Source organism: Rousettus aegyptiacus, unplaced genomic scaffold, assembly GCF_014176215.1.
Source record: "Rousettus aegyptiacus isolate mRouAeg1 unplaced genomic scaffold, mRouAeg1.p scaffold_m13_p_16, whole genome shotgun sequence".
NCBI classification, from domain to species: domain Eukaryota; kingdom Metazoa; phylum Chordata; class Mammalia; order Chiroptera; family Pteropodidae; genus Rousettus; species Rousettus aegyptiacus.
Genome location: NW_023416291.1, coordinates 19,698,104 through 19,724,410, shown reverse-complemented (window position 1 = coordinate 19,724,410; position 26,307 = coordinate 19,698,104). Strand labels below are relative to the sequence as shown.

Sequence of the window (26,307 nt, the reverse complement as noted above, 5' to 3'; positions counted from 1 at the left end):
AAGCAGTGAGAAATCACTGATCACTTCTGAGCAAGGAGGTGATGTGAACAAAGTAACTATAACGGCAACTGGAAATGTAGGAAACTTTTTCTAGAGAAAGTGTGCATGGATTGTGGGGGAAAGAGGGAGGCCAGCTGGGCACTTAGGGAGTGATGGAGATGACGGGGGCGAAGGTCACCGGTGCTGACCCGGGCCACAGCAGCGGGAGGGCAAAGGACAGATTCCCGGCGCTCCGCAATGGAGGAAGTGACGGGACTTAATTGGATAGTAGTAGACACGAAGAGAAAAAGATCAAAGATGGCCCTTAAGATTAGTGCTCAGCGACATAATTAACGGAAAGAGGAAGTCAGGAGAAAAAAAGCAAGTTTTGGAGAGCGCTGATGAATTCCATTTTACATGCATTTTGCCTCAGCTGCCATCATGTCATCCATTTGGAAACAGCCAGTGACAAGTCCGAAATTAGGGAATGGCGCACAGCAGAGAATTTCAAAGCAAAAGTAGAGATTTGGGTGTCGTATTGTCATAATTGTGAGTCATTAGAGACGGTGACAAGTGGGTTCTCTGAGAGACATAAGGAAGGTAGAAGAACACCTCTGGATAAGCTTGAAGGGGCTTGTGAAGGAGATAGAGAGCCGGCAAATGGGGAAAGGGACAAGGACAGGCTGTGTCCTGAGACGCAGAGAAAAGGAGATTCCGAGAGCGTGGGATAATCTCTAATGTGAAATGTTACAGGAAAAAAATAAAATAAAATTTACACATGAAGCCAGACAAAAACCTGAGTGTGGCCAATCACAGTCCATTGGTCACCACCACCACCACCACCACCACCACCCCCAAAAAAAATACTAGAGTGCATGCAGCGCCTGTAGCATGGGAGTAAGAGCAAGTGGACAGGGAGCTGCAGGCGGAAGGCAAGAAAGTGGAGATGGTAAGTAGAACCCACTGATTCAAAGAGTTTGCAAGCAGAGGAAAGAGGGAAACACTCCGACAGCTGGCAGGAGCTCTCGGGTCAACTGAAACCGGTAAAGTGGCATTTGTGTGTGCGCACATGCGCACATGTGTAGGGGCCCTTCAGCGGGAGACTTGAGATGCCAGAGAGACCGCAGTGCTGGGGAGGGTGAGGCAGGTCGCTGAAAAGGTAGGTCAAAATGCAGCCGAGAGGAGGAAGGAGAGACTGCCTCGGAAAAGAAGGCCGGATCGCCTTTTTCTGGGAAACAGGAGGAAAGGAGACGGTTCATGAAAGGACAGCTCGGCAGAGGTGTTAAGGAGAAGAATGAGGTGCCTAAAAGCCTGATGACCGAGGTTTTCTTAGTGAAGCTGAAGACAGGGGCACCTTCAAAAGGTGGAGGAACGGAGGCGGCAGAAAGGAGAGGAAGAAACTTCTGTAATAGATGGAGGCAGGCTGAAGTTCGAGCTACATGATCCTGACCCAACAAACACTCTCTTATAGACTCGTGATTGACTAGATGAGCCACCTGAAAAAAAATCAATGACCCCTTGATTATAATCAAGACAGCACCAGCCTCAAAATAATCTCTCTAGAAATGCTACCACCCAGAAATAATCTGAATTTCCAAGCTCCTCTCTGTGGCGTAATTGCCCCTTGAGGTCTTAAACCGGTAAGTCTTTCCCACCTTTCATTTAGGGTGTCTGGATTTCTTTAAAAGGCTGCAAAGCTCAGCCTGCCCCAGTGCACCCTACTCCTCCCGGTTCAGCTTCACTGCTATTATCTTCCCTTGCAAGTCTCTTGTGGCCTCAGCAGGCAGATTCTCAACTCAACCCACATCCTTGAACAAGTCACATATCGCCCGCCTTCTCGACTGGAAAATGAAGAGAGATGATAATGGGGCACGGCCTCCAGCACAAAGGGCTTGTGAAAACCGAATGACAAATGGCTGAGCAATTTGCAGTTATGAAGCCATAGAAAAGCTGAGTGATCATCTCTGCCTGGCTGGGCACAGTGCAGTTCACCAAACACAAAGGCCACATTCAGACCTTCCCAGGTGCCAAAGACCCACAGAGAGCTGGCCAAATGAAGCAGAATCGGAAGACAAAAGAAAATCCCTCTACAAAACAAGGCAAGAGGAAAGAGGATACATAGAGGAAAGGGATTGGAAGGTTAGAGGGTCATGAAGTGTTCGGCCGCCGAAATTCCCCTAGACAAAGAAATCACTTCATGTTTCTCTTTGGGTAACAATATATGAGTGCATATATCGAAGACTGCACACTGACCCCGGAGCCACCTAGGAAATCTATCTGCTGGAAAGAGAGAGCTCTCGGCTCTGCTCGGTGCCTTTTCTTCCCCGTAAAACCGGCTGTTGGACCATTTGCCGTCTTCCACAATGAATTTCACTCATGGAGCCCTTTCTTCCAGAAAAGAGGCAACCCTCAAAGCATTTAGGGCAGACTTCTTCTGCTCAACCAGAGACTTGTTCCATATTAACTACTTCATGAATTTTTCAAGATTTTAGTCTTAGATAATAGTCTGGGCAAAACTTTTTAAAAGCCTGATGAATGCAAAGAGTCACCAAACCTGTGTATTCTTATCAATATTCTAAAGGGCCACTTAATGAGTATCTTAGTGGCATTCCAAAGAAATATCATCTTTAGGAGTGGGGCAGACTCGAATTTGTTGTGTGACCCAGGGATGCGCAAGGCCCCATCCAGTTTGCAGGCCCTAGCACAGCCCTTTAATCCTGTCTGTCTCTGAGTGAGTGGCCCTCACCCGCTCCACCGGCATTTCCTCCCAGCTCCCTGCTCCCAGGTTCCCGAGAGGCTCCAAAGGGGCAGACGGGGTCAAGACTGAAGTACATTCAGAGTTGAGCCATTGTCTCCGACCAGCCTGGCCCTGGGCTCCAACTGCTTCCTCCATCACACAGTCCTGGGCTTCCTGGGCTCCAGTGCGACTGCCGTTTGCTTCCTGAGGCCACCACACCCTGCGCTGGCCCGCTCTCGACCACAACTGCCCCCAGGCTTCGCCCTCACTGCACTGCAACCATTAGACCTTCCTCATGCTCTCTACCTTACGAATGCCACTACTAGCTCTCTTGAGCTGACTGTCGTCCTTGTTTAGATGAGGGATGGACACTCACAGCTGTGGGGTCAGAGGCTCTTGTGGCATGATGATTTCACTTCCTCCTCACACTCAGCCCTCTCTCCTAGAACACGTAGGGGTAGGAAGGTGGGCTACAGTGGTCCTTGGTCCCCTGTGCCCTGCCGACATCGGGTCTCAGGCTCGGTTCAACTCACCCTTTAAACTCCTTGTTCACTCCTGGTGATTTTCTTCCAAGACCCTGTTTCCAATCTTCCCCAAATCAGGTATTCATGGGTAGGGGTGGGAGAATCGTTACAGAGCTGGTTAGTCAGTTTGTAGAGTTCGTCAGACATGTGAGGATAGATCTGAACACTGGTTGTGAATGAGATTTAAACTCTTTCTTAAGGGGCTTCTGAGTCTCAAGCCTGAAGCTCAATCCTTGTGGGAAGGTCCCATTAAAAATGACTCAAGCCTCGGTTCGCACCTCCACGTCTGGTTGTTCCCGGGAAATTCGGATTCTTGCCACTGCTTCCAGTGAGAGCACAGGACCTGCGGCTGCCACAGCCCCACCCTTAGCCGGGCTTCCAGGAAAGCTCTCCCGGGGGTCCGCTCGGTCCACTGAGGGCCCGGGAATTCCTGTGGCCCAGCAAACATCCAGGTAGGAAGGGAGATGACAGGTTCTCCTCACACTAAAGATATGCCCGACCTCTAGGAGCAGCTCTCTTAAAGTGCTACCACCCACCTCCTCCCCTGAAATATGTACACATATGCGCACGCGTGCGCGCGCGCGCACACACACACACACACAGCCACTGCCTCCTGGACCGATATAACCTTTTCCCTTTAAACGCTCACTATTTACTTTAATGGGTCTCTTCAACCCATCTTTCAAAGGGCTGGAGCCTCCTAATAAGTCCAGCAGGAATGTCTAACTCCCTCTTTGAAAAGTTAGGAGGTACTTCTCACTTTGTGCTCAGCTGTAGGGCAGCAGCTGAGCGTGGAACAATGGAACATCATCTCTTTATGTCTGTGTTTAGGCTATTAAATTTAAAATATTGATAGAAGTAACAGTTGCTGAAAAGCAATGGTTCCTAACAGTTTTTAATATAAATGAACCAGTATTATATTTGCTTCATGATGAAATACTTTTCAGAGTATGACTATAATTTAGTGCAGAAAAAAAATTGTAAAGATTGACCAGAGCTTCAAAAGAATGAGCAAGAAGTCCAATATGGCAGAAATTAATTATTTCATTTGAATATTAATTATTTAGTTTATTTGGGATCTTGTGACTCGCTTTTATTTGCTAAGCTGGTTCTAGGCAGTAATAGTTCTGACTGCTCTAAGGGACCTAAAGAAATTGGAAATCGGAAAATTAGTTGAAGAAAATTAGTCTTTGTTCTTCCATATTAAAGATTCACCTTGAATAGTCTACTTATTAAACTGAAATATCAAATTTTAATGGAATGCTCAACACCAGGGTTTACCCCTCAAGTAAAAACTTCCACATAAGTTAATATTCTTCCAAACCAAAAACAGTGTGCTATTTCGCATCATCCAGAAACAGTTACACAAGATACAGCTGGCTTAACATTTAATCCCTGATCTCATATTTTTTGGCTCTCTCTGTATCATTGACCAATATATTATATGAATTTCTACTCTAAACCTAGACACAGTAAATCAATGATGCCTTTTGTTAGGGATCTTTTTGCAGAGTTGGCAAGTTTTGACACATAAAGAATTAGGAGCTGAGGCGTCCCTGACAATCCCGCTGTTGAGATATCCCTGTAGCTTTCGCCTCCAGGATGCAGTATATCCACAGATGTTGCTGAAATACTGTTGGCCAAAGAAGCGACTCAGGCAGCCTGTTCCACTGGCCATGTTTTCACATACACACCTGCGTCCCTCCACCCCAGAAACCACCAGTTCTCTCCAGCCTTGGTGTCAGCACCAACACTGTCTCAGGTAACAACCTCCACATATAACCTGTCATTTGTAGTCTCCTCATACCCGCTGCCCCCAATCCACGGTCCTGAGTGCAACATGCCCTAAGTAGGCAAATCTGTCTTTGAATCTTCCATCTCTCTCTTTCTTTTTTTTTTCTCCTGGTGGCCAGAGCTCAGGGACATTAAGTTTGTTCCCTCCTCCTATCAAAGTGCATTCTCGGGAACAAATCAGGACAAGTCATATCCACAATTAAGACTGAAATGTAAAAGACCGACAAGGTCACATTTTTCCTTAAAGATTTTAACAATCATTAAGTACCCTGTTTGGCTTTAGCTGAAGGTCTGACAGGGCAGACATCTGCCAGACCCTCTCTGCAACAAACTCTCATCGTCATTCCTTTATAATATCTTCCCAACCTCCAGATTTGGCCCCAACACAGCACCCCTATTGCCATTTTACTTCTGAATATCTAACAAGATTCATCTTTTATTCACTGAGAGCTACTCGACTTGCCCCTCAACACGCATCATCTCTCGACCCTAAGACCTTCTCCCAATAAACTACTCTCCACTCACTCCAACTTTAAGTAAAATCATTAAACACATTTTCTAGGAAATCTCTTGTCCATAACCTCTTGAAAGAGAAAAGAAAAACTGTAAGTACCCTAAAGTGAGTTTTCTTTCCTCCATTACTAAAAAAAAAAAAGGCAAAAGAGAGAAGATAAAGTACTTATCAATTCTTAGTAACTAAGACCAAGTCGGTGTATTCTTATGCAAGCCTCTAGCATATGATAAAACCAGTTGGCCAAACAATACTGGGTTTAATATATGAAGAGCTCATTTTAAAAATCGGTTATTTCCAATAAGAAAATATAAAAATACAGGAATAAACAATATTTAGAAAAGAAATGTAATTGGTTAGCAAAAGAGGGAAATCTTCTCCCTCCCACATAAAGCTTCAACAAAATCCACATTTTTCACCTATGAAATTAAAGGGGAAAAAAAGATAATACCCAGCTTTGTAGAAAAGTACATTGAAAAGCCTTTAAAAGCTTTAAAAAGTTGACGCTCTAATCAGTAATTCCGTTTCTAAGGAAATATTCTAAATGCAGAAAAAAATAAGATTTTTAAAGTTTATAGCAGCAACTCTTACAAAAGTAAAATGTTGGAATGATCTGAATATCCAATAATAAGGGATTGCTTTAGTAAAATATGATATACCACTTAATAGAATAGTGAATAAAAAGTTTATATATACCCATATTATGCATAGAAAAGATGAAAGGAAATACACCAAAATGTTAGCATTTTTTTCCTAGAGATGAAGCTAATGATGACTATTTCTTTGTATTTGATATTTTCAACTTTTCCATGATAAATATGTATTACATTTATAGTTTTTTAAAAATATACCTTAAAAGAAATCATTTATAATCTATAATTATTTGCAGCCTAATAAATCTAGAAATCCAAAAAGGTCCAGAGAAGTCTGCATAGCAGATTGATCCTTGGCTGCTTCGTAATGATAGCCTTCTGATTCCTACTGGGGAAAAATTAAAAAATCAGTTCAAGGATAGGAAGTAATTCTAGTTCGAGATGAAAAAGCAAAGACGTGTGCACGCATGCACGCTCACACACCTATCTTCCCTGTTGATGAATATAAAAGCTGTTCTGGATCATTCATTTCCTGTTCTCCTCACTTTCCTAGGCACCAGCTAATCTTAATTTCCCAGCTTCTCTTGATAAGACTAGTCAATTAATATTGGCAGATGCAGTATATCACTCTTTAAGGTCTTTCTGTAAAACCTCTCTTCCTCTCTGTCTCTGTCTGTCTCTGTCAGTTTCTGTCTCTCTCTGTCTCTGTCTGTCTGTCTGTTGGTCGGGCACTCCCCTGCATACATGAGAGGAAGTGAAGGACTCACGGCTTCAGAAATGACCAGAAGAGATGCTCAAACAGGAACATCAAACTAGAATCTGAATGAGGCAGAAACACACATTTGTTGGATTAACCCTCTGAGATCTCAGGGTTGGTTTGTTCTTGGAGGACAGTCCAACACACTCTGACTAATACACCAGGACCTGGTGAAATTAAAACAATCCACATCAAAATAAACCCATAAACACATTTAGAAAGAAAGAGGGTTTAGGAGGCAATTTGATGGTAGACACAGATCAGAGACAGCTACAGCCCCAAACACAAATACGGCTGCAGTGGAGCGGGTAAAGGATCTTCCCTTGAGAAACCTAAAGATGATGTCAAGGAGAGTAGAGATCATTTCAGAGAAATGGAGCTAAAAACAAGAAATTGGATGGATACTGTCAATGGAAACATTTAACGTGCTTACACAGCAGGTCAGCCAGTGTTTACTTTCAAGGAAGAAAAATCTTACCCTCTAAATAGCAGGGAGAAAAAAATATAAGGTACTAGGAGGTAAGATCCAATAGGATTTTCTAAAACTTAGAAAACAGGAAGTAGGAAATTATTAGGGAAATAAGAATCAAATATTCCCCAACCTGAAGAAAGTGAGTCTTCTGAATTTAAGGGCCTGTGGAGTATGCCACACAGAAAATGCATGTGGACCTATGTGGACATAGCATCATGAAATTTCACAGAGCAAAAGAAGATCAATTCAAAGACAATGAAATTATCACGATGACCACCTACAGTACTAAAAACTGAAAGGGACTGTCGTTTGGAGGGATAGGGGAGTTGCTTTGCATTATAACTCCTATCAACTTTGTGTTTTGTGTTTTCCTGTATTACCTTGATGTATATTTTTATTTAAGTGTAATTAATGTACAACATTATATTAGTTTCAGGTGTATAATATAGTGATTCGACATTTATATACCTGACAATGTGATTGCCACACTAAGTGTAGTAATCATCCGTCACCATGCATACTTATCATAATATCATTGACGATATTCCCTTTCTCATTTTTCATCCATCCCTCCAATGTATTTTTATTGTAATTTGAAAAAGTACTGTCTACTACCTCTCTAATCAAATCTGCGGATTATGAATAAAAGAAAAAACCACCCGACCTTTACAGAACTATTATTCGCATAAGCAAATTATCCCAATTAGCTTCAGAAGAGGTGCTTTCCCAAACAGCCATGCTCAGCCTAGGCCTCTTGAGGTCTCTCCCTCACGTACAGCGGTCACCGGCAGGAACAGAACAAAATGCATAGTCGTGTGCTGTGGCTACAGCGGCACTCAGAGTCCAAATGAAAGTGACCTAAATTGGTCAGATTTTCCCTCCATTAAGTTATTCATTGAGAGTTTAATGTATTTATTTTAATGTACACAATTTAATGTATTCATTCTCTGCCAATTTCCTGGGGGGCGGGGAGGAGATTGGAAGTCACTTATATAAAACAAACGTCATAAAAGTCACAAAAATAGGAATTAAAAAGAAGGCAGCACAATGGTAGAAAGAGGAAATCAGAAAGGCCAACCATAATGGTAGATACGGCAACAGGGACTGGACATAAAACCAGCATCACGTTTCCCAGCCAGTGAGGCAGAGTGACTTCAGTTAAGTGGCAAAATTCTCATCTCACAGAATAAAGCAGAATAAAAACTCTCATCTCATAAACTAAAACCAATTTCTTAGGAAAGACAAAGGTCTTTCCCGAACCATCTTTGAGAGAAATATACTGGATGGGGTTGAAAGCACTGAAGGCCCTGACAAACACGAGGGCAATGTTATTCCAAAAACTTGTCAGCAAACACGGAGGCAGAGTAGTCCCTCTGACAATGTTATTTATCACCCACACCCCCCAAACCCCAAAGCACCCACTCGCAAAGCCCACCCCCTTTTAATGCCCATCCTGCTTAGACGAAGTGAGTGAATCCAAGACTAGCCTGACCAAAGCAATCGGTGGGTCCGCTGCTGAGAAATTCCAGTTCCTAGGCCCTGACCTGATAAGTCTGCGGGAATCTCCATGGTTCCCACACTCCCCAGGTGAACAGGCAAGTCTGGGAAATAAGGTGATAGGTGATCGTCTACAGCTGCAAATGAGCTTGTTCCTCTTGTTCACTATACCCCAGCTCTTTAACCTCCCTCAGCCTGACTCTTCTCAGCATCCTAAAGCTGGACGCCCTCCGGATGACAGCCTGATCTGACACGCATTTGCAGGAAAGCATCTGAGAAAGATAAGGAATGTAACATTTGTTCCTTGATGGTAATAACTCATAACCCCTCCCTCCCTTCCTCCGCAACACTAATTTCATCAGTGTTACCATGAGAATTCAGCAGAGGATCCACATGAGCTACATCATGCACACGATTTGATACAAACACATCTGCGCTGATGTGCACATCTTTTTATCATTACGGATGATATGTCGGCTGCAGCAGAACGTTTTTAAAGTCTTAAGATTGCATCTATTACTTCTGAAATGAAGGAAGAAAAAAATCTCCCTGGGAAAGCAGCTACATACAATAGAGCATGCATCAGTTTTGCTAGACTCCCATGCTGAATTAATTGCACTCCCAAAACATCCTTGCTGAACCACGTTTCAAGAAGGCTCTCAGCTATGGAGAACGAAAACTCCCTTCCACACACGTCGAAATCAGGAAATCAGAAGAGGCACCAGACTTCCCCCCACAGTGTCTTGTTTCTCTCCTGGCATTTATGAGAAACCTGGTTCAAGATGTTGCATTGCAGGGAAATTAGAGATGAAATGGTCACAGAAGTGGAGAGATGGTTAGCCTAAGGACAGTTATATGTGTTCCAGAACAAAGAAAAAAAGGTCAAACCTGAGTCAAGGGAATGGCTCAGCTTTCTCTAAACTGAGACAGAGAACTTTTCTCAGTTTAAAACATAATAAGAGTGGAAGAGGAAAGAAATCTGAGATACAGCTTGATAGCATTCTCTTGTCTTGGCCAAATGTTCATTTGGATTGTCAAAATTCATGGTGAATCAAACTGTGTGGGTGAAGCTTAAAGGTGAAGTATGCTCTATAAATAAATAGATCGTTAATCATGGGTTAGAAGGGAGGCAAAAATGCATTACCCATGTGTCCTGGAGTTTTAGAATGTACTGGAAGTCATGGGTTCAGAAAAGGCCAACCGGAGAGGTCAGACCTGCTACGTGCATTCCCAATCAGCCTCGCCAGTCAAACTCTGGCCACCTAGAAAGGATTAAAGATTAGTTATCATTTCAGTTCTACGAAAGAAGATCTATATTTCTCTTTTAGACACAAAAGTCTCTAGAGGACGGTGCTCGCCAACACTCCGAAAAAAAATAATCTCTCAAAATTCTTGCAACCCACTGTGTTATGATTTCATCCCATGAAATACAACACCTTTACATTAAACCTCATAAAACTAAATCCCACTGGGTCTCTTCCAGACTCAGAAAATAAGCAGCTCTGTTGGTGATGCTTAGAAAAGTGAAACACAGTCTCTTCTCATTGGTCTCGTTCCCACCAGTGGGTCCATTTTGCAGGGAATAAATTTGCTTTACGTCTACCAAATATTTACATGTAATTAATCTCACACATAATAGATCTTGCAAATGCTTTGTGAATGAAATGATGCCTTCCAACATCACACCATTAATTACCATAAAGAAGATCGTTTAAATTGAAATGTACACAAATTCATTCTGGGTTTCCAGTCTATGAACATTGTCTCTGGCTTGCCTGGATTCGCCTGCGGGTGGTCATAACGATGACTATAAGGGTCAGAAAGGACAAAAATAAAAGGCTCTCTGGCCAAACAGAAATTCTCTTGGGTTTTCATTATATCCTTGACTCAAGAATAAAAAACAATTGCCTTGCAAAATAGAGTGACAATATCTCCATGTAACATACACACACACTCACACACAGCAAATCTTCACATGCTCTCATAGGTAGCTATATACTTTCCCGATACCATAATTTTCAGCAACGAGGTCATCCCCTGATGAAGACATCACCAGGAAATCGATCAATGTTCATTAACTCAAAGATCGATCTCATGCATTCCTATCATTATTATAACACCTTCCCTTCACTCACATTTATCTTCAGGCTTTCCATTTTTTGCAGAGGTGGGTCAAACATCATTAAGAAGTTGTCTCTATCAGTCCCATCGAGAATGTCCCCCTGGAATTTCACATGTCTGCTCACATGCTCTTTGATACCACCCTTTTCCTGTCAGCTGTGGAATTATAGGACATAGACTATCCTTTGATAGCATCATACATAATTTTCCATACACTCCAGCACATATTACTTGAAATAAAGGCTACTTTTTTGCTGGGAAACTTATCTCTAGTCAGACATTCGTATGATAGAAATGGAGTTCTCTTTTATCAAAAAATAACTGTTCTATGTCTTCATTGAATGGGCCTGGTACACAAAGTGCTTTACTAGGTTGTAATAATTGTCCACTCACTACATCAAACTAAAAAGTTTCTGCTCAGCAAAAGAAATCATTACTGAGTCGTATGAGTTCTTTGTATATTTTGGATATTAGGCCCTTATTGGAAGTGTTGCTTGCAAATGTAGTTTCCCATTTGGATGGTTCTCTCTTTACCTGTCAGTTTAAAGGGTGTTTTTATAGGTATTATTCTCATTTAATAATCACGAAAACCCTGGTAAAAATAAATTCTTTCTACTTTATAGGTGAGAAAACTGAGGAAGCTGAGAAATGAAACATCCTAAGGTCTCACACTCCATGATCATTGTACTACAAAATTTGGGCCCTGTGTTGTTTCTTGTTCATATAGACAGATTTGAGGGAGATCAGTATATGTTTTAATGGTATATTAAGTGAATGAGTAACTATAATTATTCTGTATTTTTTTGTGTGCATTGATTCAGAGAACAAGCATTTTTATACTTATACGAGAAAGGCTCAGCAGGATTTATAATAACTGTTCATAGCCCCCTACCAGCCTTCTAGTACAAACGCTGCCTTTAATTTGAATCCCAGGGGCCAGCCAGAGAGAGTCAACATGGGTAGGTCCAGGGGATGAATATACCAAATGGGAGGAGAATTTTGGTGTTTTCAAGAATAAAATGCCTTCTCTCTACTAATTTATGCTATAAATGATTGAAAACCTCTGTGAAATAAAGGAAGCTTAGGCCAGTGGTTCTTAAGCTTTGTGGTTATTGAATTATTTCATGGGGCAAAGACTAATATGGACCCATTAATCCCATATTTTCTTCCCACTGGGAACATGGGGATAAATATCTTTACCTTTGCTATCCTGAAAGTAGTGGGAAGAATGAATTTACATGTCCAAGAGACTATTGTGGGTAAATTATTAATATATTCCTGAAATTAAGTAGAGACACAGTGTTTATGAACTTGAGTGCTATAGGAAAGCAGCCGAAACTCTTTTGCAGGACATTGGAATTCCCAGGCCACAGCTAACTGTCACTGACTAATCACCCCAGACTTTTTACCCAAGAATGCTGATGAGTTGAATCCTGAAAATATAATGTACATAGAAAAGGTGAAAAGGGATGTCAAATCTGTACTAATATCCTTTAGAAGATACATTAGAAATGAGAATAGATTCTTCACGGGGTGGACAATTATTATTTTTTTAAAAATTTTTAATTTTATTGAAGTAACATTGGCTAATACAATCATATGATTTTCAAGTGTACATTATAATTTGACATCTGTATATTCCATTGTGTGTTTACCACCTAAAGTTCAGTTTCCTTCAGCCACCATATATTTGATCCACTTTACCCACTTCACCTTCCCCTTAAACCCTATATTTGACTCCCTTTACCCTGTCTACCTCCCCCTTCCTCCCCGACTCCACTAGTAACCACTAGTCTACAGTCCTCTGGTAACCACTAGTCTATAGTCCATGTCCACGAGTCTCTGTTTGTTTGTCCTGCCCATTTGTTGCTTTTAGGTTTATATTCCACATATAAGTGTTATTGTTGTTATTGTTAATAAGCCTAGATTGAAGCCCTCAAGGCCATTTTTTTTCCTAAGGTCATTTATTCATCCTACAAATATATTCTGAATACCTACAAAGTGCCAGACAATGCAAGAATCAGTGACGACCAAAAATAGCTATAGTGTCTGCCTTCGTGGAGCTTACCGTGGTCTGTCTAGTGAATGGGAAAGACATTAATTTAATAATTACACTTTTAAAAAATGAAAAATTGTAACTGTAATAAGCGCTTTGAAGGAACTGTACATAATGTTACGAGAATTTGCCATAGAGGATTTTGAGCACCAGGGGCAATTATGGTTCATTTACTTAACAGTATTAATTGGGCACATGAATCGCCACACAGGGTGAAGGTACTGGCAATTCAAAGACTGATGCCAGCCCTCAATTGGCTCGCCATGTGGACTTGAGAGTCGCACACGTAAATAAGCAAGCACAGTACCATCGCAGCAGACCAGTGAGGCACAAAGAAAGAAGTACTTCTATAGAGAAAGGAAGGGAGAAGGATGTGAGAAAAGACTAAGGGAGCCGAGCCAAGTCTGGAAGGATGAAGTAGTAGCTTCTCAGGTATTCACCCTGAGAAAGAGCAATTCAAAAGAAGCAGAAATGTGAAAATGATGCAGAGTGGTGGAAGCCACATTAGGCTAGAGCAGCCGTTCTCACGGGGCGTGATTTCCCCACCTCACTACCAGGGGACATTTGGCAATGTCTAGAGATATTTTTGGTTGTCACGGCCTGGGGAGAGGGGGTTGGTCCTACTGGCATCTAGTGAGTAGAGGCCATAGATGCTGCTAAACACTCTACAAGGCACAGGCGAGCCCCACGGCAAAAAATTATCAGGCCCCAAATGTCGATGATGCTGAGGTTGAGAAACCCTGCCTTAGAGGAAATACTGTAGAAAAGCCTCCCCAGTCACGTATGTATGTCAGAAAAACAGAAACACTTTCACTTCCACATGAGAAGCAGCCCCCCAGAATCAGACGTCCTTCCTCCCCTGGATGTTGGCCACACCGCTGTAAAGGAGACAGCCATGGAGCAAGGAGCACACATATGTCTGGGGTGCAAGTGAAAAGCCTGCAACAGAAATACAGGTTGGGGGCACATCAGTGAGGTGATCGCTGAAGTCCTGGAAGAGACCATCCCGGAAGAACGTGTGACATGCTGAAAACATAAAAATGCTCAACATGGAACTCTGGGAAATGCCACCGTTTAAGAGGCTGGCAGGAGAAGAGGCAACAGCAAAAGGAAATGGGAAGGGATCCAAAGAGAGTAGGAGGGGAAACAGAGCAGAAGCCTGCCATGAAAGTCGAGGAAGCACCAGTGTTTTGAAAAGGAAATGATTATCACCTGAATGAGTCGAAAACGTATATCTACACAAAAACCTCATGCAAATGTTTATAACAGCTTTATTCATAATTGCCAAAACTTGGACGCAAACACACTGTCCTTCAATAGGTGAATGGTTAAACGACTGTGATGCATCCAGATAATGGAGTATTAATCAGTGATAAAAATAAAGGAGCTGGCAAGCCCCAAAAAGACATGGAAGAGACTGAGATGCATACTGCTAGGTGTAAGAAACTAATCTGAACAGACTACATACTGTATGATTTCAAGTATAGGCAAAACTATGGAAAAAGTAAAAAGATTAACGGTTGCCAGGGCCTCGGAGGGAGGGAAGGAGGGATCAATTGATAAAACAGGAGATTTTTAGGAAAGTGAAACGATTCTGTATAATACTGTAATAGTAGACATGTGACATTATGCATTTATCAAAATCCATATAACTGCACAACAAAAGAATGAACCCTCATGTAAACTATGGACTTTAGTTAACAATAATATATCAGTATTGGCTCATCAACTGTAAAAAATGCAGCACACTAAAGCATGTAAAAACTGTGAGAAGGGAAAGAAGAGGTGTATGCGAACTCTGCATTTTCCACTCAATTTTTCTGTAAGCCCAAAACTGCTCTAAAATATAGAGTCTATTAATTATTTTTTAAAGATTAGGGTTTAGTAATTTAAGTTCAATTAGTATCTGTGTTGAAGGTTAACAAAACCAAAGAAGCGCCCCCCCCCCAAAAAAAAAATGAATGATAAATTGTTAAATGCCATAGAAAAGTCAAACAGGAAGAACCAAAACTGAATCTACTCACCTTGACAATTAGGATCCACGGTGACCTTTGACAAAACGGTTAAGTAAAATGGTCAAGGCAAGGACTGCTGTGGGCTCAACATGAATTTGTGGTGAAGAAGTGGGAAAATTAAGTGTAGAAGCTAATGCTACAATAGCAATTACACTGCAGTATATAAACGTGTCAAATCAGCATGTTGTAGACCTTAACTTACACCACGTTGTATTGTTAAATATACTTCATTTTTTTTTAACGCAAAAAAAGTAATACGTATAGACAACTCCTTCAATAAGCTAGGCTATGAAAGAATAAAAGGATAATGAGGAATACAGAATAGAGATTTTTTTTTTTCTTATTATAGGAGAAACTCAGTTTTCTCAACTGCAGGGAAGACCAGGTAAGCAAGGAGAGCCTGGAAATACAGCAGAGAGAGATTACTGAAGAACAAGGCCAACAAAGAAGACACAACAGAAAGGTGACTCAAGTCTTGAAGGGAAAAAAAAGAGATATTTTGCTTTGAAATTTTAATGAAGCGATTTGAAAGACAAAGTTAGTAAAGAATTACCAAACAGAGGAGAGAGTGGCAAGGCCGGCTTTGTCTCCCTCACCATCCAGCCAAGTCCTACCTTAGTCTCAGAGTCCTATCTCACTTACCACGCTGACACAGGCCAACTCTGCAATATGGATTTGCGGACTTGAACTGGGAATTGGGAACCTTACCTAACATCCAACACATACATCTCCTCATTACCATCAGCATCATGTCCTGCTGACTTGGCTAACTAAGTTGCTTGGCCCTCTTGGGACCACAGTTTCATCACCTATAAAACAGCAGAAGCACTATCTTCCCAGCCTAGAGCTGGGTGCTGGATCGATTGACATTAAGTCTCTTTCCTCTGTACAGCCAGTGATGCTACAGATGGACCACCTCTTTGAGTAAAGAGTGAGCCTTCTGGTCAGGGAGATTTTCCCTCTAACATCATAGAGAAGAAAAACAAGTCAACCAAGCAGTATTCTCCATGGAAAGTTCCAATATCTATCCTTTCCAAAGTCAAAGAAACCTCAAAAGATAAACTTGCGTTTTGAGGTCAATACGAACTTCAGCATGAGCCGATTGTCATGTTAACCAACACTGGGATTCGTTGAATTTTTTAAAGCCTATCTGTTTATATCAAGGAAAGCTGCACTGAGGTAATCGCAGATGGACTAAGCAACCCCTGAAACAAACAAAAACAGTTTAAATGACTTTATATGGAATGAAAATCTTTATCATAAACTTTTGATCTTATAAGCATGATGTCCTTGTAATCAAGAGGGGTAACATTCAAAAAAGGTGGGGAAAAAAACAAATAAGCTAAAGCCACTTCATCCATTACTGTGTTTCTATGAGCTAAAGATCAAAATCTAAAGACACGAGGCATCCTACTGAGAAGTTTAGCAGAGTAGAGCAGAGAAGTCTTAGCTGAAGAGCTTTCCAAAGAAAGCCATTTCAGTACAGTACTAACGTGTTGGCAAGCTTCCTTAACCTCAGCTCTGCACCCTGACACTTTCAATTGCTTCTTCTATAGCCTCAGCTCAAGTTTGGTCAGATTGAAAGTGCCAGGGACAGACCATGGGACAGCCTGAGTCACAAACTACATATTCAAGGCCAAGACCAGGATCACTGCAAAACCCATGATAACTGCCTTATGGGTACACTAATGAAATCGGAGGAGAACTGACAGTCCCAAATGCCTCCCAGCTCATCTTCCTGGAGGTTTTATAGGCCAAGGGCAACCTAGGGCTGCCTAAAGCTGGGCCCCTCGATGGCAATGCCTTTATCTTGTTCCCTCACTCCCCTTGCCACCTTGTCTGCAGCCCTTTACCATAAGCAAAGGACACTCTGTGGGAAGGGAGGTGGCGTAACCTAACTTTGCTGCAAAATCCATTCATCTAGGTCAGGGAACTAGAAACTAGATAGAGTGTTCATTGCCAAATTTAAATCTAGGACTGGCCAGTAATGCAAGAAGTAAGATTATATCTTTGTACATTTTAGGTTAAATTATGGCCAAGAACGAAACTCCATGCAATCCAAAAGGGCAAGCAATTTTGAGCCCCTGAAATACGCAAACGAGAAGTTAGTCGTGATGAAGGATACCAGGATGAAAAACAACAAGATTCTAGGAGCGTAAATCCTGACTCTGACCCTTTGCTATACGTGCGCCTTTCTCTGCCTTCTTGTCCCTTCTGCACTGCCTGCCCAGGATGCTGACGCAAAATGGCAACAGGCCGCTTATATTTTTCAAAGCCACACCAACAGAATGGCGACCATCCGCGGATATACACAGGTGGAATGCTTGTATCTCTAGGATGGAACATTTTATAGCCCCAAAAGTAACTTTCCATAGATCTTTTTGTAGTAGAAAATATACCAGTGTGCATCTCATACTGCGAAATAGTCCTGATGTGACTTTAGGAGCGCAAGACGTGTATTCTTAGGAACAAGTGTTTGATGCCCGAAGACGTCCATTTGGTGCCCAAGATGTCACAATAAATCGCAGAGGATTATCAAAGATTATCTGATGAAAACTTGACGCCAAATATTAGCACGTGGGGCGCTCATCATAAGCTGCCTCTTAATCCCTGGTCATGTCTTGTTGCTCCTATTATAAATTAAATTCTGGGTACAAAAGGAACATGTGCCATCTTCTCCTTTCCCTTCCTCTGTTCGATCCTCACTTCTCTAACACACACCCATTATTGTAAATGTTTTCAATGGTAACCAATATTGAATGAATGAATGAATGAATGAATGAGATATCAATGCTCTATTAGATAGGCATGTGTTTGGCTATAAATGAATTTAAAAAATAAAAGCTTCCATTACAAGAATTTACACAAATATGGATTTACTTCGGTCCCTGGCCACATAAAATCTAAGGGTAGAAACACCAAGCTGGCAAGAGTATCTCAAAATGCCACAAGTCTCTGTCCTTAAGATCACAAGATGGCTACCACGTGTCCAGATCCCAAAGGCGAGAGGGTTAAAGGCCTTATCCCCAGGCAACTTTGTGTTTCTGCATGGGAAGGAATGTAGCACACTTGCATCACTGGCCAGAGCTGAGCTACATGGCTACCCCAGGCGGAAGGGGTCTAAGAAAAGCGAGTGTTTAGTATTTCAGCCTCTTTAAAAGGGGTAGGCAAGGGGAAAGTCACTCGGGAATGGGGTCAAGTGAGCCAAGTCCTGGTGCTATCTGTAGACAGTTCTTTTCCCCAAGAATAAGTAGTTTTCAAATATCTAGTTCCTCATCGATATTATTTTGCTCGATTTGTTTAACTCAGGTTTTACAGTTGGTGTTATTAAGAGTCCTCTTCATTTTATTCTAACATTTCCAGAATCCAGTGGAGAGCCTTAGAATCCAGTCCTTCCAAACATTTGAAATAGGACAGTTCATAGTTCTATCCCGAACATCCATCCGAATAAATTCATTTCAATATCAACTTTTTCAAACTGCTTTATTTTGTTAATGTTCTTTTTCACTTTTTACCCTGCTTTATTTATGCGTGAGAGAGTTGGACTTCAAACTCAATCGGATCTGCCTTTACCACCTTTTAGCTGCTTCTGTAACACCTGCCAACTACAGAAACACATGCACACACTTCATCGAAAAGATGTCTGTAGTTTTTGCTTACTGAAGTCTGTATACACTTCCCTGGCATGTGATAAATACATAAAAATTAAATAGAAAAAGATATATTTATGGACTTGGAAAGTTGGCTATCTTTTTGGAAAATAAATATTATAACCCTATCTCAGACCACACATTAAAAATTAATTCTAGGACAATTACAGACTTAAATATGAAAAGTAAAATGTCCAGAAAAAAAGTGTTAGGGTACTCTCTTTATGAAATATATTATGAAAGGACTTCTTAAATAAGTCATAAGAAAACATAAATCATGAACAAGAAGATTCATAATTTCGCCTAAATTAAAATCACTTCTGAATAAAAGTATAAAACAGAAGACCCAGAGGAAGTGAAAATATTTGCAATTCATTTCACTGACTTTTTTAAATGTGACATTAGGAATATATAATGAAGATCTGTAAGTCAATAAATAGAAAAAACAAAAAATGGAAAATAGGGGAAAAGAGGCAATTTTCTCAAGAAGAAATCTGAATAGCCCATAAATATACCAAAAAAAAAAGATTTTTGAACTTCACTTGTAATTGGGAAACTGAAAAAAATTAATATGATATCCACATCCATCAAATTGGTAAAACTGTATGCCTTTTGATACTAAGTATAGAATATGGGAAAATAAGATTCCTCGGCATTGCTAGTGGGAGTTTCAATTGCCACAGACATTTCGGAAGCAATTGGAACTACCTAGTGAAGGGGTCCTCAACCCCCAGGCTGTGGGTGGTATAAGTCTGTTTAGGAACCAGGCCACACAGCAGGAGGTGAGCAGCAGGCGGGCAAGTGAAGCTTCATCTGTATTTGCAGCCGCTCCCCAGAGCTAGCATCACCACCTTAGCTCCATCTCAGATCATCAGGCATTAGATTCTTTGGTGCCAAAAGGTTAGGGACCGCTGAGCTAATGCATATCCCATGATTCAGCAATCTTATTCACCAGTAGAGATTCTGGGAAAAGTCTCTCTAATGTTCACAAGAAAACAAATGCAAAAATGTTCATAGTAGCTTTGTAACAACAAAATTTGAAAGCAATCTAATTGTCCATCAATAGGAGAAGGGATAAATAAATTATATATTTATCCAGTGAAATACTATAAACAACATTGAAATGACCAAGATGGCGCTCATGTGCCAGGGTGAGTAAATCTCCAAAACATGGTAGAGTAAAAAGGGACCATCTTTAATCAAGCTGTGTGCCCTGCCTTCCATGCCCACCCTCCCTACGTTTAAATCCCACCCCTCCTCCAAGTCCTGGCTCAAGTGCTAATCCTTCCAAGAACTTTCCCTGCTGCTCCTAATCTCGATCCTTCCCGGGGCCTTTGCTTTGTCTCTCTTACTACACTCACTTCTACAGCAGAACAGCAAAGTGCCCTGGCATCAGAGCCTCGCCAACATTCCTTTTTTAAAATCTTGGATAACTGCATAGAGAAAAAAAAATCTCATTTTAATGTGCATTTATTGATTACTCCTGAGGCTGCAATTTTTTATATTGCTTCTGTCTTATTCATTACAGCATCCTTTTCAGTCTCCTGAACATGGTTCCTAGTACAGATTGAAAACAGAAAATCAATTTTGAACTAAATTAAATTAAAAGCTAGAAATTCAAAGTGAATCACCAAAAACACTTAAACCAAGAAAAAACTTCTCCAACATAAATTGTGTACTAAAATATAAAAGCACAGCACTAATATCGCAAATTTGCTTGCTGAGGCCCTTTCTTAAGTAAGTGAATGGAACATATAGCTTTATTGCTTACATGATGCCAGTTACAGGGCACATCCATCCCTTAAGGCTTAAATAGCTTCTGCTAGTTTGAAGAACTAGCAGTGTTTGATGCAGACAGAAAAATACAGAAGCTAGGAAAGTAAGTGCTAGCAGCCAGTGTTCCCTACAAAGACTCTAACTTGAGACAGATACCCCTCCCAAATAACCATGGATTCTGCAAACATATGCCTTTATTGCCTAAGATCAACGTATGTGTCTTTAGAAAGGTTTCTATTAACCTTATGACTTCTGGGATTTACAGCTAATAAGAAGAATCATTATTGCAATGATTATAGAAATAGAGTCACCTTCCCCCCAGAAAATGCAAGCTATTTTTTCCCAACAGTTCACATGGCGTTTAGTGGTCCCTGGGTTTTCTATTATTTCTTTGCAGGATTCTAGAGATCCCAAGGATTATTTCCAGACAGCATACTTTTACGAACAGCTTCCAGTAACTTATTCTGCCATTCGAACTCAGAGGTTAAAAATGAGAATCAAATGTTCAGTTTTAAAAAGACCCATCGAAAAGAACAGTTATAGAACTGGAATTACAAAGATCAGAGCCAGCGATCATCACTGCAACAGTGTCTTCTCTTTCCATTTATGAGTAATTTATCATTCTGTCTGGACTCTGACATGTAGCCTCAGCCAATCCAAACGCTAAAGCAAGGCTTGGCTCCCACAGTGCTGACCAGACAGAATCTCTTCCTTTGGGGGTGGGCAGGACATCGGTGAGAGCTACTTAGGAGACTAACTCCAGAATATTATTTACTCGGGATTTAACCTGTACTGAACCCAACTGAATTGGTATCCAGTTTTACGTTTGTCACGGGACACAAGGACAAGAAAGGATAAGTTCGTCATATTTCCATTACTTTATCCCCATGTGAGTATATACTATAAGAAAGTAAAAACATTATTCAGTTAAAAACCATGCAAAATAATGATGGTAGCATTGCCTCAAAATATTATAATTCCTCTAAATAGTCTACTAGCTTCTAAACTATATTTTCATAATTGTAAGTTTATATGGAAATTGGTCTATATTATAAGGTATTCAAAGGACATTTCTGCTTTTTGTTCATTTGTTTTTTGTTTTGTTTTTGTTTTCAGTGTCATGCAAAATAAATAAGACCTTGTACTAAATTCGTAACTATCCTGAGTAAATCCATTTCACAAAGTTAAAAAAAAAAATCAGCCTAAACCAGACTTTGGTTCATATTAAAAAGTTCCCTAGGGAACTGGGTTTTACATTTGAGCCCTGATTTAGCTAAAAGATTTATAAGGGCACATGTAGAAATACAAGTCCCTACTGGGTGATGAACTGGGGCTGAGACATAATTATGATTCTCTCTGCTCTCCATTCCACTGGAAACAGCTCCCAGGAGCCTCGGGGTGAGTTGGTTGTCAAAGAAGAATATAAATGTTCTATGTACTTCAAGCACCTGGGTCACCTTCCCCTTCCCAGCCTCCAACACCAATCTAATGGACATTAGAAGATGATACACGAATCTTTTCAGACATTAAGTTAATGGGAATATTGGCTTCCCTGGAAAGCTAGTGTCATTGATGGGTTTTGTCGACCTTAAAGCCAAATCTGGTTGGGTCTATTTGTGCATCACCCTCCAGGCTGTTGCTCAGTTCAGCCTGTCGTGAGTGCAGTGGCAGCACTCATGAGCCTAAGTGAAAAATGATGTTGCCAAGTACCATATGTACAACGGTCCAGAAACAAAAATTTGAAATTTTCCTTGTAAAAAAAAATAAACTTGCTTAATAACTTGCTGGCATTTCTCAGGAGTGAAGTCACGTACTGGGAGGCCTGATCTTGGCAGCTATCCCCTTTGACAATGTCCCCAAATCGTCACCTTCTGCGACAGAGGTGGGTGACCTATTTCTCAGTTCCCTGTGGGGGGCGGGGCATGCAGAGCGCAGCACGAGTTTCTTACAAGCCTCACGGGGCTGCGGTGTTGTTGCAGGTGTCTCGGTGGCCACGGTTGCTGCTGTCATTTAACTATCACAGCAAAGACCTGGGCCACCCAGAAAACTCCTCCCAGGAGCCTGGTAATCAAGCTCGTCTCAAGAGAACCAGGGTTGAATGTCCATATTCAGCTATATGACAGAAACAATATTCAGCCAAAAGATTATAGGAAGAAGCTCCTATTCTTTCTCTTACTTATACCTTCCTCGCCGCACCCACCCCTCCACCACCAAGCACACACCCTCACCTCTGCAAACAGCGAAATGCAACAGGGTCCCAATCTCGCAAAACTTTGATAACCACCCTTCTTATATGAACACTGCCATGTTATCGGTTCTCACTAAGAAAAATATGCATATTTCGTACATGCTTTTTTGCATACTCAGAGTGGGTAAAGGTGTAAAAATTCAGAAGTGTACAAGTACAAAAAAAAAATTAGCAAGGTATTGCTCAGAGTATTTTCTGGAAGTCTGACAGTTAAGTAAGTCCCATATGGAGAAACTATTTTATATTATTATTTTATTAATATTTAGTTCTATTGACTAAAACATTGACCATCATTAATTGTTTATTTCCCAAAGTAAGTACTTTTCTAATATTTCTGTAGAGGATTTCCTATCCCTTTGAGAAGAGTATTTCACTGTTGTAGGTTTACCAACTTGCCACTATTTTTTTTTAAACTTTCATTTTCACATTCAATGTGAGGTTTGTCTCAATTTTTTAATTCATAAACTGTTTATGGAACTTAATGTCATTTTTGGATTACCCGTCTCTCCAATGTCAGGCTTTCTCTACATTAGAATAAATTTAATCTGCTAATTTGTGTAATGATCTGCCCATCAACAAATGGGCTCTTGGCCTGTGGGCTTTTGCATGGAAACTAACAGTGGATTCACAGATATCTCTTGCGGTTCCAGGAATTAGGCAATCTGATCCATGAACCACAAGCCACATAGGATATCATACTTAAACTGTCTTAAACTACTGCATAAATAACAGGTGATGTTTTCCCATGACTGCCATTCTCTTGATCATTACCATAATTTTGTATGGCTTCGAGCAATAATAAAGAGTGTCCGTTTATTTGTGGCTTATTCTCAGTCCTGAAGGATTACTTTCTTATCCTTTGGCATGTGATATGCAAAGGCCAAGGAGAGTAATCACCACTATGTTTTGCCAAATAAGGATAACCTTTATCCTTCATATTCACCCAGCTAAGCCCAAATGAAAAAATTGGTAGTGAACATGAAAAAAATATATGTATTAAAACATTTATTCTATGGAAGCAGGTGTATTTTTAACAACTGACCTCTCAACATAATAGCAATGCGAAAAAGTACAAACATCAGACCAGAAGCATAAGCAAATAGAGAAAATAAAAGTGCCCACCACATGGGGGCATCTGTGACATTAGAAAAAAGTGTACACAACGAGAAACAAGAAAGCCAGATGCAAGTTCCACCAACTGAACGATCGGTGGGTGAAACTGAACGATGCACCATTAGTCAAAGCAGGATGAATCTTCTGCTGCTAAATAAGAACTTATTATACCCAAGAGTTTGTAAATATCATTAAATGTGAAGGGCAAAGAAATAATAATAAAAGAGCATGCCTCATTGAATATAAGTCATCTAGAATATAACAGCCTATCCAAAGATCATAAATAAACAATGGTAACATATGTCCACGCAGTTCATTGAAAGAGCAGTTCATTGAGCCATTTAAAGCAAACCTGTTGGATTTATCGAATATCTGCAATTATCTGCTCCTAGATGTTTGGAAATAAGAAGTCATCACATTGCTGTCGGCACCTGTTTCCAATATGAATGCCCTTCAATTACAATGAAAATTAACTGATACGTATGAAATCTCAAAAAGACAATCACTTAAGACCTAACTGATGGGATCACGTGCTCAACCGCATGGCGAATCATCGATTTCAAAGCAGCAACAGTATGATGTGCTCAGGCACACTCATGAGGCCGTTCTCTCCCGTTTCTCCAACCGTTTTCATCCAATCATGCTTTGCTTTCCAACAGGAGAGCCCAAGGAATAAGGAGATGCCTTTCAGTTCATTTCATTGGGGGTTCATTTGCATACTGAGAGCTTACTATATGCTAAGTGCCATGCTAGACTCTGCCAGCCCCGGATGGAGGAGGCAGGATCCCTGTCCTTCGGGAGCCCCCAGTTAAATAAGGTCTTTAAAGAGGTAATCGGTGAAGATGTTAGGGTGGGGCCCTAATCCAATATGACTGATGTGTTAAGAAAAGGAAGAGAAATCAGGGGGTGCTCATGCTCAGAGGGACAACAGTGTGAAAAGGCAGCAAAACGGAGGCCGTTGGCACGCCAAGGAGAGAGGACTCAAGAAACCAAGCTGGCTGCCACCTCGATCTTGGACGTCCAGCCTCCAGAACTGTGAGGAAATAAATTTGTGGTCTAAGCCGCCCAGTCTGTGGTGTTTTGTTATGGCCGCCCTAGCAAACTAACACAGCATCCTTCCCATACCAAGGTTGCCTGATGAATGTGGGAGACAGTGAAGGGAGTTAGATGATCTTGAAAAAGTGCTCATGAGGGAGTTCCCCGGTGTGTGTTCGAGGAGAAAACGGACGAATCCCTGTCAGGGACATCACGCTGGGTCCGAGTTACACCAGCTGGTCTTGAACATCTTTTCCAACACTTAGATTCTATTGTTTTTTTCTCTACAAACTTCAGTTTCTCCACGGAAGAGAATTATCATCTCCATTACCAACTACGCATTGAGGTCTCCTATCTAGAAATTAAAACTAAAGCAAAAGTGCATTGAAACACTTTCACTTGACCCCCTCTGGCCCTTTAATTTCTCGAGCACATTGGCTTTTGCTGCTGCCATCATCTTTTTCCTGCTTTTTGGAGAGAGTATTTGAAATACAACTTAAAGGACCAACACAATCTTACCAAGTGGGAAGAAAAGGTCGAAGTTGTCTTCTCAGGGGAGAAGGAGAGCGACGGCAGCCGTCTGTCTACTGCCAGGGTCACAAAGAGGAAGGTTGTCTTTGAACAGCTGCAGTTACCACAATAAACAGTATTCTAGAATCCTCCACCCGGCTCAAGAGTCAGCAGATCTGTGTCTGCTCACGCCAGCTGTAACGCGTCGACCCAGCTTAGGGAACTGTGACCTGCGTTAAGCTGTTAGCCAGTGTGACCAATTCTGCAGAGAGAAAAGAATAGCAAAAAAAAAAAAAGGGCTATTGTTATTACAACGTTTTCATTTTGGTCAGTAAATTCTATTTCCTAGGCCACCAAATCACTTTACGAAGCTGCGGCTGAGGACCCATTAAGTGATAGGGTGTCTCTGCTCTCCTGTTGACTCCTTTGGCAAAAGTGCTAATGAACAGCACAGTCCCCAAAATGTGAACAAGCACTTCAATTAAAAAGTTAACCCATGTACTTAATGCCACTGAACTGTACACTTAAAAATGGTAAAGATATAGAATTTGTGTTATATACATTGTACCACAATTTTTAAAAAGTAACACAAAGTTATTATCACATAATAAAATAACACCTCTCAGCATGTCAGCCTTCTAAGAGTGTGGGGGGGGTGGGAATGAGTATTAGAGCTATGTTGGTCAGCGTGACAGGCTGGGGACAGGAATGGAGAGTTGAGAATTATATCTGCGCACAAAAAGATTTAAAGGTCTTTATGCTGAGAATAATACTCAGTACGAACTTCTCTGCAAAACACGAGTGAGTCACTTCCCCTAGCGGATTTTACAAGGTTATACTCTTACGTGTTTGAATCATTTTTCTATGAGCACTATCTATCTACAGGTTTTGAAGGAGAAGCTCAAGGCCCGGGGTCGAA

General features: G+C 41.1%; 1 long non-coding RNA gene across 1 annotated transcript in view; it reads right to left on the bottom strand.

Annotated features, from left to right (window-relative positions):
- The window catches only part of LOC107510764, a 241,652-nt gene extending 216,019 nt beyond the window's left edge, over window positions 1-25,633 (bottom strand). The window contains exon 1 of the long non-coding RNA XR_001596921.2: window positions 25,398-25,633. This is a non-coding gene — a long non-coding RNA (uncharacterized LOC107510764). The remainder of the gene's footprint in view (window positions 1-25,397) is intronic.
- Window positions 25,634-26,307: the final 674 nt, after the last annotated feature.